At 49.5% G+C, this 15,588-nt stretch overlaps 13 non-coding genes across 13 annotated transcripts; all 13 read left to right on the plus strand.

Annotated features, from left to right (window-relative positions):
* The first annotated feature begins 50 nt into the window (after positions 1–50).
* On the plus strand, positions 51–123 carry trnam-cau (transfer RNA methionine (anticodon CAU)). The gene has a single exon. It is a non-coding gene; the product is annotated as a tRNA-Met (tRNA).
* Positions 124–1,317: 1,194 nt separating this feature from the next.
* trnam-cau (transfer RNA methionine (anticodon CAU)) lies at positions 1,318–1,390 on the plus strand. Its single transcript has one exon. It is a non-coding gene; the product is annotated as a tRNA-Met (tRNA).
* Positions 1,391–2,585: 1,195 nt separating this feature from the next.
* Positions 2,586–2,658, plus strand: trnam-cau (transfer RNA methionine (anticodon CAU)). The gene has a single exon. It is a non-coding gene; the product is annotated as a tRNA-Met (tRNA).
* A 1,194-nt stretch (positions 2,659–3,852) lies between these two features.
* On the plus strand, positions 3,853–3,925 carry trnam-cau (transfer RNA methionine (anticodon CAU)). Its single transcript has one exon. It is a non-coding gene; the product is annotated as a tRNA-Met (tRNA).
* Positions 3,926–5,120: 1,195 nt separating this feature from the next.
* trnam-cau (transfer RNA methionine (anticodon CAU)) lies at positions 5,121–5,193 on the plus strand. The gene has a single exon. It is a non-coding gene; the product is annotated as a tRNA-Met (tRNA).
* A 1,230-nt stretch (positions 5,194–6,423) lies between these two features.
* trnam-cau (transfer RNA methionine (anticodon CAU)) lies at positions 6,424–6,496 on the plus strand. Its single transcript has one exon. It is a non-coding gene; the product is annotated as a tRNA-Met (tRNA).
* A 1,195-nt stretch (positions 6,497–7,691) lies between these two features.
* trnam-cau (transfer RNA methionine (anticodon CAU)) lies at positions 7,692–7,764 on the plus strand. The gene has a single exon. It is a non-coding gene; the product is annotated as a tRNA-Met (tRNA).
* A 1,194-nt stretch (positions 7,765–8,958) lies between these two features.
* trnam-cau (transfer RNA methionine (anticodon CAU)) lies at positions 8,959–9,031 on the plus strand. The gene has a single exon. It is a non-coding gene; the product is annotated as a tRNA-Met (tRNA).
* Positions 9,032–10,226: 1,195 nt separating this feature from the next.
* On the plus strand, positions 10,227–10,299 carry trnam-cau (transfer RNA methionine (anticodon CAU)). Its single transcript has one exon. It is a non-coding gene; the product is annotated as a tRNA-Met (tRNA).
* Positions 10,300–11,529: 1,230 nt separating this feature from the next.
* Positions 11,530–11,602, plus strand: trnam-cau (transfer RNA methionine (anticodon CAU)). Its single transcript has one exon. It is a non-coding gene; the product is annotated as a tRNA-Met (tRNA).
* Positions 11,603–12,796: 1,194 nt separating this feature from the next.
* On the plus strand, positions 12,797–12,869 carry trnam-cau (transfer RNA methionine (anticodon CAU)). The gene has a single exon. It is a non-coding gene; the product is annotated as a tRNA-Met (tRNA).
* A 1,195-nt stretch (positions 12,870–14,064) lies between these two features.
* On the plus strand, positions 14,065–14,137 carry trnam-cau (transfer RNA methionine (anticodon CAU)). The gene has a single exon. It is a non-coding gene; the product is annotated as a tRNA-Met (tRNA).
* A 1,195-nt stretch (positions 14,138–15,332) lies between these two features.
* Positions 15,333–15,405, plus strand: trnam-cau (transfer RNA methionine (anticodon CAU)). Its single transcript has one exon. It is a non-coding gene; the product is annotated as a tRNA-Met (tRNA).
* Positions 15,406–15,588: the final 183 nt, after the last annotated feature.

A 15,588-nucleotide genomic window follows, 5' to 3' on the forward strand; every position in this document is an offset into this window, starting at 1 on the left:
ACGTAAGCGAACATAGTTGGTCACACTCTTCAGTTCCTAACCAGGCAAGTGCCTTCTTAGCGCAGTAGGCAGCGCGTCAGTCTCATAATCTGAAGGTCCTGAGTTCAATCCTCAGAGAAGGCATTAATACTTGCATAGACTTTTCTCCTTCTTTCATTTCAGCTGCATTCATGCAAAAATCAGGAAGTTTTGCTGCGAGAGCACATCAAAGGATTTGATGTCCCTCAGCCTGCGGTGACCTTCAGAAGCAGATGGGCTCACACCACACCTGACACAACTCTTGTTTCTGAACAATTACCCGAGCCAAAAGAATAGTGGTGAATGCAGGTATTGATCCCGCTAACTCTCACATACAAAGCAAGCACTCTACCATTTGAGCTAATTCCCCATTGATGGCTGGCATTAGCTCCCAGTTTGCATCTGACTAGCCCTTATCACTTGCCTCCTCGCTGTTCCACGACCAGCAGAAATCTCTTGCTTCAGGTTGGCCTGCTCCCTGAACACTTTCAATGCTTTGCTCCGATCGACGTTACTGAGCAATAGCAGGCGAGCAAGGGCAGGACTGGAAGCCATGGATATGGTGAAAGACGCCGAGAAGAGCTCGAGCCTGCGCAAGGGAAGCGAGTTGAGCGCAACGTCGCAGCCGCCACGAGCGTGAGGGAGCAGGCGAGAGCCCTGTCTGACTGATGGACAAATGACTTCTATTGCCTGAGGCTTTGCCTGAAAGAAAGTGCAATTGCCTGAGGCTTTGCCTGAAAGAAAATGCTGGCTCTTTACATGCATTGCTGCTCAAAGGCACTCCCTGCTGACACACACATGCAAGTGCTCAAGCAAAACGGTGAAGGCACTGTCCTGTGCCTCAGCTGCAACATTTTCAGCTGTAAACTGCTCATATTAAGAACTCTGCCTTCAGCGAATTGCGACTTACCACACACATACTTACTTCAAAAGAATGCTCACTGCTTCAAGTCGGAGTGCAACCAACCACCTAAGGACGACTTTGCTTTGCTTTGTTTTCTACTGCACTGCTCCGCTCCCCACCTGTCAATCGAAGGGAAGCGGCAGAGGTGCCTATCTTTGCTGATTGTCTGCCGCATGCCTTTTAATGCTGCTCGTCCTGTGTACTTGCTGATGTCGCAGCTATTTTTCACAGCCTGGGCCAGCGGCGCAATGGATAACGCATCTGACTACGGATTAGAAGATTGCATGTTCGGCTCCTACCTGGCTCGAGCATTTTGGCAATCTTTGCATTCTGGCTTTGAATGCCACGTAAGCGAACATAGTTGGTCACACTCTTCAGTTACTAACCAGGCAAGTGCCTTCTTAGCGCAGTAGGCAGCGCGTCAGTCTCATAATCTGAAGGTCCTGAGTTCAATCCTCAGAGAAGGCATTAATACTTGCATGGACTTTTCTCCTTCTTTCATTTCAGCTGCATTCATGCAAAAATCAGGAAGTTTTGCTGCGATAGCACATCAAAGGATTTGATGTCCCTCAGCCTGCGGTGACCTTCAGAAGCAGATGGGCTCACACCACACCTGACACAACTCTTGTTTCTGAACAATTACCCGAGCCAAAAGAATAGTGGTGAATGCAGGTATTGATCCCGCTAACTCTCACATACAAAGCAAGCACTCTACCATTTGAGCTAATTCCCCATTGATGGCTGGCATTAGCTCCCAGTTTGCATCTGACTAGCCCCTTATCACTTGCCTCCTCGCTGTTCCACGACCAGCAGAAATCTCTTGCTTCAGGTTGGCCTGCTCCCTGAACACTTTCAATGCTTTGCTCCAATCGACGTTGCTGAGCAATAGCAGGCGAGCAAGGGCAGGACTGGAAGCCATGGATATGGTGAAAGACGCCGAGAAGAGCTCGAGCCTGCGCAAGGGAAGCGAGTTGAGCGCAACGTCGCAGCCGCCACGAGCGTGAGGGAGCAGGCGAGAGCCCTGTCTGACTGATGGACAAATGACTTCTATTGCCTGAGGCTTTGCCTGAAAGAAAGTGCAATTGCCTGAGGCTTTGCCTGATAGAAAATGCTGGCTCTTTACATGCATTGCTGCTCAAAGGCACTCCCTGCTGACACACACATGCAAGTGCTCAAGCAAAACGGTGAAGGCACTGTCCTGTGCCTCAGCTGCAACATTTTCAGCTGCAAACTGCTCATATTAAGAACTCTGCCTTCAGCGAATTGCGACTTACCACACACATACTTACTTCAAAAGAATGCTCACTGCTTCAAGCCGGAGTGCAACCAACCACCTAAGGACGACTTTGCTTTGCTTTGTTTTCTACTGCACTGCTCCGCTCCCCACCTGTCAATCGAAGGGAAGCGGCAGAGGTGCCTATCTTTGCTGATTGTCTGCCGCATGCCTTTTAATGCTGCTCGTCCTGTGTACTTGCTGATGTCGCAGCTATTTTTCACAGCCTGGGCCAGCGGCGCAATGGATAACGCATCTGACTACGGATTAGAAGATTGCATGTTCGGCTCCTACCTGGCTCGAGCATTTTGGCAATCTTTGCATTCTGGCTTTGAATGCCACGTAAGCGAACATAGTTGGTCACACTCTTCAGTTCCTAACCAGGCAAGTGCCTTCTTAGCGCAGTAGGCAGCGCGTCAGTCTCATAATCTGAAGGTCCTGAGTTCAATCCTCAGAGAAGGCATTAATACTTGCATAGACTTTTCTCCTTCTTTCATTTCAGCTGCATTCATGCAAAAATCAGGAAGTTTTGCTGCGAGAGCACATCAAAGGATTTGATGTCCCTCAGCCTGCGGTGACCTTCAGAAGCAGATGGGCTCACACCACACCTGACACAACTCTTGTTTCTGAACAATTACCCGAGCCAAAAGAATAGTGGTGAATGCAGGTATTGATCCCGCTAACTCTCACATACAAAGCAAGCACTCTACCATTTGAGCTAATTCCCCATTGATGGCTGGCATTAGCTCCCAGTTTGCATCTGACTAGCCCTTATCACTTGCCTCCTCGCTGTTCCACGACCAGCAGAAATCTCTTGCTTCAGGTTGGCCTGCTCCCTGAACACTTTCAATGCTTTGCTCCGATCGACGTTACTGAGCAATAGCAGGCGAGCAAGGGCAGGACTGGAAGCCATGGATATGGTGAAAGACGCCGAGAAGAGCTCGAGCCTGCGCAAGGGAAGCGAGTTGAGCGCAACGTCGCAGCCGCCACGAGCGTGAGGGAGCAGGCGAGAGCCCTGTCTGACTGATGGACAAATGACTTCTATTGCCTGAGGCTTTGCCTGAAAGAAAGTGCAATTGCCTGAGGCTTTGCCTGAAAGAAAATGCTGGCTCTTTACATGCATTGCTGCTCAAAGGCACTCCCTGCTGACACACACATGCAAGTGCTCAAGCAAAACGGTGAAGGCACTGTCCTGTGCCTCAGCTGCAACATTTTCAGCTGTAAACTGCTCATATTAAGAACTCTGCCTTCAGCGAATTGCGACTTACCACACACATACTTACTTCAAAAGAATGCTCACTGCTTCAAGTCGGAGTGCAACCAACCACCTAAGGACGACTTTGCTTTGCTTTGTTTTCTACTGCACTGCTCCGCTCCCCACCTGTCAATCGAAGGGAAGCGGCAGAGGTGCCTATCTTTGCTGATTGTCTGCCGCATGCCTTTTAATGCTGCTCGTCCTGTGTACTTGCTGATGTCGCAGCTATTTTTCACAGCCTGGGCCAGCGGCGCAATGGATAACGCATCTGACTACGGATTAGAAGATTGCATGTTCGGCTCCTACCTGGCTCGAGCATTTTGGCAATCTTTGCATTCTGGCTTTGAATGCCACGTAAGCGAACATAGTTGGTCACACTCTTCAGTTACTAACCAGGCAAGTGCCTTCTTAGCGCAGTAGGCAGCGCGTCAGTCTCATAATCTGAAGGTCCTGAGTTCAATCCTCAGAGAAGGCATTAATACTTGCATGGACTTTTCTCCTTCTTTCATTTCAGCTGCATTCATGCAAAAATCAGGAAGTTTTGCTGCGATAGCACATCAAAGGATTTGATGTCCCTCAGCCTGCGGTGACCTTCAGAAGCAGATGGGCTCACACCACACCTGACACAACTCTTGTTTCTGAACAATTACCCGAGCCAAAAGAATAGTGGTGAATGCAGGTATTGATCCCGCTAACTCTCACATACAAAGCAAGCACTCTACCATTTGAGCTAATTCCCCATTGATGGCTGGCATTAGCTCCCAGTTTGCATCTGACTAGCCCCTTATCACTTGCCTCCTCGCTGTTCCACGACCAGCAGAAATCTCTTGCTTCAGGTTGGCCTGCTCCCTGAACACTTTCAATGCTTTGCTCCAATCGACGTTGCTGAGCAATAGCAGGCGAGCAAGGGCAGGACTGGAAGCCATGGATATGGTGAAAGACGCCGAGAAGAGCTCGAGCCTGCGCAAGGGAAGCGAGTTGAGCGCAACGTCGCAGCCGCCACGAGCGTGAGGGAGCAGGCGAGAGCCCTGTCTGACTGATGGACAAATGACTTCTATTGCCTGAGGCTTTGCCTGAAAGAAAGTGCAATTGCCTGAGGCTTTGCCTGATAGAAAATGCTGGCTCTTTACATGCATTGCTGCTCAAAGGCACTCCCTGCTGACACACACATGCAAGTGCTCAAGCAAAACGGTGAAGGCACTGTCCTGTGCCTCAGCTGCAACATTTTCAGCTGCAAACTGCTCATATTAAGAACTCTGCCTTCAGCGAATTGCGACTTACCACACACATACTTACTTCAAAAGAATGCTCACTGCTTCAAGCCGGAGTGCAACCAACCACCTAAGGACGACTTTGCTTTGCTTTGTTTTCTACTGCACTGCTCCGCTCCCCACCTGTCAATCGAAGGGAAGCGGCAGAGGTGCCTATCTTTGCTGATTGTCTACCGCATGCCTTTTAATGCTGCTCGTCCTGTGTACTTGCTGATGTCGCAGCTATTTTTCACAGCCTGGGCCAGCGGCGCAATGGATAACGCATCTGACTACGGATTAGAAGATTGCATGTTCGGCTCCTACCTGGCTCGAGCATTTTGGCAATCTTTGCATTCTGGCTTTGAATGCCACGTAAGCGAACATAGTTGGTCACACTCTTCAGTTACTAACCAGGTAAGTGCCTTCTTAGCGCAGTAGGCAGCGCGTCAGTCTCATAATCTGAAGGTCCTGAGTTCAATCCTCAAAGAAGGCATTAATACTTGCATGGACTTTTCTCCTTCTTTCATTTCAGCTGCATTCATGCAAAAATCAGGAAGTTTTGCTGCGATAGCACATCAAAGGATTTGATGTCCCTCAGCCTGCGGTGACCTTCAGAAGCAGATGGGCTCACACCACACCTGACACAACTCTTGTTTCTGAACAATTACCCGAGCCAAAAGAATAGTGGTGAATGCAGGTATTGATCCCGCTAACTCTCACATACAAAGCAAGCACTCTACCATTTGAGCTAATTCCCCATTGATGGCTGGCATTAGCTCCCAGTTTGCATCTGACTAGCCCCTTATCACTTGCCTCCTCGCTGTTCCACGACCAGCAGAAATCTCTTGCTTCAGGTTGGCCTGCTCCCTGAACACTTTCAATGCTTTGCTCCGATCGACGTTACTGAGCAATAGCAGGCGAGCAAGGGCAGGACTGGAAGCCATGGATATGGTGAAAGACGCCGAGAAGAGCTCGAGCCTGCGCAAGGGAAGCGAGTTGAGCGCAACGTCGCAGCCGCCACGAGCGTGAGGGAGCAGGCGAGAGCCCTGTCTGACTGATGGACAAATGACTTCTATTGCCTGAGGCTTTGCCTGAAAGAAAGTGCAATTGCCTGAGGCTTTGCCTGAAAGAAAGTGCAATTGCCTGAGGCTTTGCCTGAAAGAAAATGCTGGCTCTTTACATGCATTGCTTCTCAAAGGCACTCCCTGCTGACACACACATGCAAGTGTTCAAGCAAAACGGTGAAGGCACTGTCCTGTGCCTCAGCTGCAACATGTTCAGCTGTAAACTGCTCATCATATTAAGAACTCAGCCTTCAGCGAATTGCGACTTACCACACACATACTTACTTCAAAAGAATGCTCACTGCTTCAAGCCGGAGTGCAACCAACCACCTAAGGACGACTTTGCTTTGCTTTGTTTTCTACTGCACTGCTCCGCTCCCCACCTGTCAATCGAAGGGAAGCGGCAGAGGTGCCTATCTTTGCTGATTGTCTGCCGCATGCCTTTTAATGCTGCTCGTCCTGTGTACTTGCTGATGTCGCAGCTATTTTTCACAGCCTGGGCCAGCGGCGCAATGGATAACGCATCTGACTACGGATTAGAAGATTGCATGTTCGGCTCCTACCTGGCTCGAGCATTTTGGCAATCTTTGCATTCTGGCTTTGAATGCCACGTAAGCGAACATAGTTGGTCACACTCTTCAGTTACTAACCAGGCAAGTGCCTTCTTAGCGCAGTAGGCAGCGCGTCAGTCTCATAATCTGAAGGTCCTGAGTTCAATCCTCAGAGAAGGCATTAATACTTGTATAGACTTTTCTCCTTCTTTCATTTCAGCTGCATTCATGCAAAAATCAGGAAGTTTTGCTGCGAGAGCACATCAAAGGATTTGATGTCCCTCAGCCTGCGGTGACCTTCAGAAGCAGATGGGCTCACACCACACCTGACACAACTCTTGTTTCTGAACAATTACCCGAGCCAAAAGAATAGTGGTGAATGCAGGTATTGATCCCGCTAACTCTCTCATACAAAGCAAGCACTCTACCATTTGAGCTAATTCCCCATTGATGGCTGGCATTAGCTCCCAGTTTGCATCTGACTAGCCCCTTATCACTTGCCTCCTCGCTGTTCCACGACCAGCAGAAATCTCTTGCTTCAGGTTGGCCTGCTCCCTGAACACTTTCAATGCTTTGCTCCAATCGACGTTACTGAGCAATAGCAGGCGAGCAAGGGCAGGACTGGAAGCCATGGATATGGTGAAAGACGCCGAGAAGAGCTCGAGCCTGCGCAAGGGAAGCGAGTTGAGCGCAACGTCGCAGCCGCCACGAGCGTGAGGGAGCAGGCGAGAGCCCTGTCTGACTGATGGACAAATGACTTCTATTGCCTGAGGCTTTGCCTGAAAGAAAGTGCAATTGCCTGAGGCTTTGCCTGATAGAAAATGCTGGCTCTTTACATGCATTGCTGCTCAAAGGCACTCCCTGCTGACACACACATGCAAGTGCTCAAGCAAAACGGTGAAGGCACTGTCCTGTGCCTCAGCTGCAACATTTTCAGCTGCAAACTGCTCATATTAAGAACTCTGCCTTCAGCGAATTGCGACTTACCACACACATACTTACTTCAAAAGAATGCTCACTGCTTCAAGCCGGAGTGCAACCAACCACCTAAGGACGACTTTGCTTTGCTTTGTTTTCTACTGCACTGCTCCGCTCCCCACCTGTCAATCGAAGGGAAGCGGCAGAGGTGCCTATCTTTGCTGATTGTCTGCCGCATGCCTTTTAATGCTGCTCGTCCTGTGTACTTGCTGATGTCGCAGCTATTTTTCACAGCCTGGGCCAGCGGCGCAATGGATAACGCATCTGACTACGGATTAGAAGATTGCATGTTCGGCTCCTACCTGGCTCGAGCATTTTGGCAATCTTTGCATTCTGGCTTTGAATGCCACGTAAGCGAACATAGTTGGTCACACTCTTCAGTTCCTAACCAGGCAAGTGCCTTCTTAGCGCAGTAGGCAGCGCGTCAGTCTCATAATCTGAAGGTCCTGAGTTCAATCCTCAGAGAAGGCATTAATACTTGCATAGACTTTTCTCCTTCTTTCATTTCAGCTGCATTCATGCAAAAATCAGGAAGTTTTGCTGCGAGAGCACATCAAAGGATTTGATGTCCCTCAGCCTGCGGTGACCTTCAGAAGCAGATGGGCTCACACCACACCTGACACAACTCTTGTTTCTGAACAATTACCCGAGCCAAAAGAATAGTGGTGAATGGAGGTATTGATCCCGCTAACTCTCACATACAAAGCAAGCACTCTACCATTTGAGCTAATTCCCCATTGATGGCTGGCATTAGCTCCCAGTTTGCATCTGACTAGCCCTTATCACTTGCCTCCTCGCTGTTCCACGACCAGCAGAAATCTCTTGCTTCAGGTTGGCCTGCTCCCTGAACACTTTCAATGCTTTGCTCCGATCGACGTTACTGAGCAATAGCAGGCGAGCAAGGGCAGGACTGGAAGCCATGGATATGGTGAAAGACGCCGAGAAGAGCTCGAGCCTGCGCAAGGGAAGCGAGTTGAGCGCAACGTCGCAGCCGCCACGAGCGTGAGGGAGCAGGCGAGAGCCCTGTCTGACTGATGGACAAATGACTTCTATTGCCTGAGGCTTTGCCTGAAAGAAAGTGCAATTGCCTGAGGCTTTGCCTGAAAGAAAATGCTGGCTCTTTACATGCATTGCTGCTCAAAGGCACTCCCTGCTGACACACACATGCAAGTGCTCAAGCAAAACGGTGAAGGCACTGTCCTGTGCCTCAGCTGCAACATTTTCAGCTGTAAACTGCTCATATTAAGAACTCTGCCTTCAGCGAATTGCGACTTACCACACACATACTTACTTCAAAAGAATGCTCACTGCTTCAAGTCGGAGTGCAACCAACCACCTAAGGACGACTTTGCTTTGCTTTGTTTTCTACTGCACTGCTCCGCTCCCCACCTGTCAATCGAAGGGAAGCGGCAGAGGTGCCTATCTTTGCTGATTGTCTGCCGCATGCCTTTTAATGCTGCTCGTCCTGTGTACTTGCTGATGTCGCAGCTATTTTTCACAGCCTGGGCCAGCGGCGCAATGGATAACGCATCTGACTACGGATTAGAAGATTGCATGTTCGGCTCCTACCTGGCTCGAGCATTTTGGCAATCTTTGCATTCTGGCTTTGAATGCCACGTAAGCGAACATAGTTGGTCACACTCTTCAGTTACTAACCAGGCAAGTGCCTTCTTAGCGCAGTAGGCAGCGCGTCAGTCTCATAATCTGAAGGTCCTGAGTTCAATCCTCAGAGAAGGCATTAATACTTGCATGGACTTTTCTCCTTCTTTCATTTCAGCTGCATTCATGCAAAAATCAGGAAGTTTTGCTGCGATAGCACATCAAAGGATTTGATGTCCCTCAGCCTGCGGTGACCTTCAGAAGCAGATGGGCTCACACCACACCTGACACAACTCTTGTTTCTGAACAATTACCCGAGCCAAAAGAATAGTGGTGAATGCAGGTATTGATCCCGCTAACTCTCACATACAAAGCAAGCACTCTACCATTTGAGCTAATTCCCCATTGATGGCTGGCATTAGCTCCCAGTTTGCATCTGACTAGCCCCTTATCACTTGCCTCCTCGCTGTTCCACGACCAGCAGAAATCTCTTGCTTCAGGTTGGCCTGCTCCCTGAACACTTTCAATGCTTTGCTCCAATCGACGTTGCTGAGCAATAGCAGGCGAGCAAGGGCAGGACTGGAAGCCATGGATATGGTGAAAGACGCCGAGAAGAGCTCGAGCCTGCGCAAGGGAAGCGAGTTGAGCGCAACGTCGCAGCCGCCACGAGCGTGAGGGAGCAGGCGAGAGCCCTGTCTGACTGATGGACAAATGACTTCTATTGCCTGAGGCTTTGCCTGAAAGAAAGTGCAATTGCCTGAGGCTTTGCCTGATAGAAAATGCTGGCTCTTTACATGCATTGCTGCTCAAAGGCACTCCCTGCTGACACACACATGCAAGTGCTCAAGCAAAACGGTGAAGGCACTGTCCTGTGCCTCAGCTGCAACATTTTCAGCTGCAAACTGCTCATATTAAGAACTCTGCCTTCAGCGAATTGCGACTTACCACACACATACTTACTTCAAAAGAATGCTCACTGCTTCAAGCCGGAGTGCAACCAACCACCTAAGGACGACTTTGCTTTGCTTTGTTTTCTACTGCACTGCTCCGCTCCCCACCTGTCAATCGAAGGGAAGCGGCAGAGGTGCCTATCTTTGCTGATTGTCTACCGCATGCCTTTTAATGCTGCTCGTCCTGTGTACTTGCTGATGTCGCAGCTATTTTTCACAGCCTGGGCCAGCGGCGCAATGGATAACGCATCTGACTACGGATTAGAAGATTGCATGTTCGGCTCCTACCTGGCTCGAGCATTTTGGCAATCTTTGCATTCTGGCTTTGAATGCCACGTAAGCGAACATAGTTGGTCACACTCTTCAGTTACTAACCAGGTAAGTGCCTTCTTAGCGCAGTAGGCAGCGCGTCAGTCTCATAATCTGAAGGTCCTGAGTTCAATCCTCAAAGAAGGCATTAATACTTGCATGGACTTTTCTCCTTCTTTCATTTCAGCTGCATTCATGCAAAAATCAGGAAGTTTTGCTGCGATAGCACATCAAAGGATTTGATGTCCCTCAGCCTGCGGTGACCTTCAGAAGCAGATGGGCTCACACCACACCTGACACAACTCTTGTTTCTGAACAATTACCCGAGCCAAAAGAATAGTGGTGAATGCAGGTATTGATCCCGCTAACTCTCACATACAAAGCAAGCACTCTACCATTTGAGCTAATTCCCCATTGATGGCTGGCATTAGCTCCCAGTTTGCATCTGACTAGCCCCTTATCACTTGCCTCCTCGCTGTTCCACGACCAGCAGAAATCTCTTGCTTCAGGTTGGCCTGCTCCCTGAACACTTTCAATGCTTTGCTCCGATCGACGTTACTGAGCAATAGCAGGCGAGCAAGGGCAGGACTGGAAGCCATGGATATGGTGAAAGACGCCGAGAAGAGCTCGAGCCTGCGCAAGGGAAGCGAGTTGAGCGCAACGTCGCAGCCGCCACGAGCGTGAGGGAGCAGGCGAGAGCCCTGTCTGACTGATGGACAAATGACTTCTATTGCCTGAGGCTTTGCCTGAAAGAAAGTGCAATTGCCTGAGGCTTTGCCTGAAAGAAAGTGCAATTGCCTGAGGCTTTGCCTGAAAGAAAATGCTGGCTCTTTACATGCATTGCTTCTCAAAGGCACTCCCTGCTGACACACACATGCAAGTGTTCAAGCAAAACGGTGAAGGCACTGTCCTGTGCCTCAGCTGCAACATGTTCAGCTGTAAACTGCTCATCATATTAAGAACTCAGCCTTCAGCGAATTGCGACTTACCACACACATACTTACTTCAAAAGAATGCTCACTGCTTCAAGCCGGAGTGCAACCAACCACCTAAGGACGACTTTGCTTTGCTTTGTTTTCTACTGCACTGCTCCGCTCCCCACCTGTCAATCGAAGGGAAGCGGCAGAGGTGCCTATCTTTGCTGATTGTCTGCCGCATGCCTTTTAATGCTGCTCGTCCTGTGTACTTGCTGATGTCGCAGCTATTTTTCACAGCCTGGGCCAGCGGCGCAATGGATAACGCATCTGACTACGGATTAGAAGATTGCATGTTCGGCTCCTACCTGGCTCGAGCATTTTGGCAATCTTTGCATTCTGGCTTTGAATGCCACGTAAGCGAACATAGTTGGTCACACTCTTCAGTTACTAACCAGGCAAGTGCCTTCTTAGCGCAGTAGGCAGCGCGTCAGTCTCATAATCTGAAGGTCCTGAGTTCAATCCTCAGAGAAGGCATTAATACTTGTATAGACTTTTCTCCTTCTTTCATTTCAGCTGCATTCATGCAAAAATCAGGAAGTTTTGCTGCGAGAGCACATCAAAGGATTTGATGTCCCTCAGCCTGCGGTGACCTTCAGAAGCAGATGGGCTCACACCACACCTGACACAACTCTTGTTTCTGAACAATTACCCGAGCCAAAAGAATAGTGGTGAATGCAGGTATTGATCCCGCTAACTCTCACATACAAAGCAAGCACTCTACCATTTGAGCTAATTCCCCATTGATGGCTGGCATTAGCTCCCAGTTTGCATCTGACTAGCCCTTATCACTTGCCTCCTCGCTGTTCCACGACCAGCAGAAATCTCTTGCTTCAGGTTGGCCTGCTCCCTGAACACTTTCAATGCTTTGCTCCGATCGACGTTACTGAGCAATAGCAGGCGAGCAAGGGCAGGACTGGAAGCCATGGATATGGTGAAAGACGCCGAGAAGAGCTCGAGCCTGCGCAAGGGAAGCGAGTTGAGCGCAACGTCGCAGCCGCCACGAGCGTGAGGGAGCAGGCGAGAGCCCTGTCTGACTGATGGACAAATGACTTCTATTGCCTGAGGCTTTGCCTGAAAGAAAGTGCAATTGCCTGAGGCTTTGCCTGAAAGAAAATGCTGGCTCTTTACATGCATTGCTGCTCAAAGGCACTCCCTGCTGACACACACATGCAAGTGCTCAAGCAAAACGGTGAAGGCACTGTCCTGTGCCTCAGCTGCAACATTTTCAGCTGTAAACTGCTCATATTAAGAACTCTGCCTTCAGCGAATTGCGACTTACCACACACATACTTACTTCAAAAGAATGCTCACTGCTTCAAGCCGGAGTGCAACCAACCACCTAAGGACGACTTTGCTTTGCTTTGTTTTCTACTGCACTGCTCCGCTCCCCACCTGTCAATCGAAGGGAAGCGGCAGAGGTGCCTATCTTTGCTGATTGTCTGCCGCATGCCTTTTAATGCTGCTCGTCCTGTGTACTTGCTGATGTCGCAGCTATTTTTCACAGCCTGGGCCAGCGGCGCAATGGATAACGCATCTGACTACGGATTAGAAGATTGCATGTTCGGCTCCTACCTGGCTCGAGCATTTTGGCAATCTTTGCATTCTGGCTTTGAATGCCACGTAAGCGAACATAGTTGGTCACACTCTTCAGTTACTAACCAGGCAAGTGCCTTCTTAGCGCAGTAGGCAGCGCGTCAGTCTCATAATCTGAAGGTCCTGAGTTCAATCCTCAGAGAAGGCATTAATACTTGCATGGACTTTTCTCCTTCTTTCATTTCAGCTGCATTCATGCAAAAATCAGGAAGTTTTGCTGCGATAGCACATCAAAGGATTTGATGTCCCTCAGCCTGCGGTGACCTTCAGAAGCAGATGGGCTCACACCACACCTGACACAACTCTTGTTTCTGAACAATTACCCGAGCCAAAAGAATAGTGGTGAATGCAGGTATTGATCCCGCTAACTCTCACATACAAAGCAAGCACTCTACCATTTGAGCTAATTCCCCATTGATGGCTGGCATTAGCTCCCAGTTTGCATCTGACTAGCCCCTTATCACTTGCCTCCTCGCTGTTCCACGACCAGCAGAAATCTCTTGCTTCAGGTTGGCCTGCTCCCTGAACACTTTCAATGCTTTGCTCCAATCGACGTTGCTGAGCAATAGCAGGCGAGCAAGGGCAGGACTGGAAGCCATGGATATGGTGAAAGACGCCGAGAAGAGCTCGAGCCTGCGCAAGGGAAGCGAGTTGAGCGCAACGTCGCAGCCGCCACGAGCGTGAGGGAGCAGGCGAGAGCCCTGTCTGACTGATGGACAAATGACTTCTATTGCCTGAGGCTTTGCCTGAAAGAAAGTGCAATTGCCTGAGGCTTTGCCTGATAGAAAATGCTGGCTCTTTACATGCATTGCTGCTCAAAGGCACTCCCTGCTGACACACACATGCAAGTGCTCAAGCAAAACGGTGAAGGCACTGTCCTGTGCCTCAGCTGCAACATTTTCAGCTGCAAACTGCTCATATTAAGAACTCTGCCTTCAGCGAATTGCGACTTACCACACACATACTTACTTCAAAAGAATGCTCACTGCTTCAAGCCGGAGTGCAACCAACCACCTAAGGACGACTTTGCTTTGCTTTGTTTTCTACTGCACTGCTCCGCTCCCCACCTGTCAATCGAAGGGAAGCGGCAGAGGTGCCTATCTTTGCTGATTGTCTACCGCATGCCTTTTAATGCTGCTCGTCCTGTGTACTTGCTGATGTCGCAGCTATTTTTCACAGCCTGGGCCAGCGGCGCAATGGATAACGCATCTGACTACGGATTAGAAGATTGCATGTTCGGCTCCTACCTGGCTCGAGCATTTTGGCAATCTTTGCATTCTGGCTTTGAATGCCACGTAAGCGAACATAGTTGGTCACACTCTTCAGTTACTAACCAGGTAAGTGCCTTCTTAGCGCAGTAGGCAGCGCGTCAGTCTCATAATCTGAAGGTCCTGAGTTCAATCCTCAAAGAAGGCATTAATACTTGCATGGACTTTTCTCCTTCTTTCATTTCAGCTGCATTCATGCAAAAATCAGGAAGTTTTGCTGCGATAGCACATCAAAGGATTTGATGTCCCTCAGCCTGCGGTGACCTTCAGAAGCAGATGGGCTCACACCACACCTGACACAACTCTTGTTTCTGAACAATTACCCGAGCCAAAAGAATAGTGGTGAATGCAGGTATTGATCCCGCTAACTCTCACATACAAAGCAAGCACTCTACCATTTGAGCTAATTCCCCATTGATGGCTGGCATTAGCTCCCAGTTTGCATCTGACTAGCCCCTTATCACTTGCCTCCTCGCTGTTCCACGACCAGCAGAAATCTCTTGCTTCAGGTTGGCCTGCTCCCTGAACACTTTCAATGCTTTGCTCCGATCGACGTTACTGAGCAATAGCAGGCGAGCAAGGGCAGGACTGGAAGCCATGGATATGGTGAAAGACGCCGAGAAGAGCTCGAGCCTGCGCAAGGGAAGCGAGTTGAGCGCAACGTCGCAGCCGCCACGAGCGTGAGGGAGCAGGCGAGAGCCCTGTCTGACTGATGGACAAATGACTTCTATTGCCTGAGGCTTTGCCTGAAAGAAAGTGCAATTGCCTGAGGCTTTGCCTGAAAGAAAATGCTGGCTCTTTACATGCATTGCTGCTCAAAGGCACTCCCTGCTGACACACACATGCAAGTGCTCAAGCAAAACGGTGAAGGCACTGTCCTGTGCCTCAGCTGCAACATTTTCAGCTGTAAACTGCTCATATTAAGAACTCTGCCTTCAGCGAATTGCGACTTACCACACACATACTTACTTCAAAAGAATGCTCACTGCTTCAAGTCGGAGTGCAACCAACCACCTAAGGACGACTTTGCTTTGCTTTGTTTTCTACTGCACTGCTCCGCTCCCCACCTGTCAATCGAAGGGAAGCGGCAGAGGTGCCTATCTTTGCTGATTGTCTGCCGCATGCCTTTTAATGCTGCTCGTCCTGTGTACTTGCTGATGTCGCAGCTATTTTTCACAGCCTGGGCCAGCGGCGCAATGGATAACGCATCTGACTACGGATTAGAAGATTGCATGTTCGGCTCCTACCTGGCTCGAGCATTTTGGCAATCTTTGCATTCTGGCTTTGAATGCCACGTAAGCGAACATAGTTGGTCACACTCTTCAGTTACTAACCAGGCAAGTGCCTTCTTAGCGCAGTAGGCAGCGCGTCAGTCTCATAATCTGAAGGTCCTGAGTTCAATCCTCAGAGAAGGCATTAATACTTGCATGGACTTTTCTCCTTCTTTCATTTCAGCTGCATTCATGCAAAAATCAGGAAGTTTTGCTGCGATAGCACATCAAAGGATTTGATGTCCCTCAGCCTGCGGTGACCTTCAGAAGCAGATGGGCTCACACCACACCTGACACAACTCTTGTTTCTGAACAATTACCCGAGCCA

Source organism: Pristiophorus japonicus, unplaced genomic scaffold (genome assembly GCF_044704955.1).
Source record: "Pristiophorus japonicus isolate sPriJap1 unplaced genomic scaffold, sPriJap1.hap1 HAP1_SCAFFOLD_207, whole genome shotgun sequence".
Classification (NCBI taxonomy): domain Eukaryota; kingdom Metazoa; phylum Chordata; class Chondrichthyes; family Pristiophoridae; genus Pristiophorus; species Pristiophorus japonicus.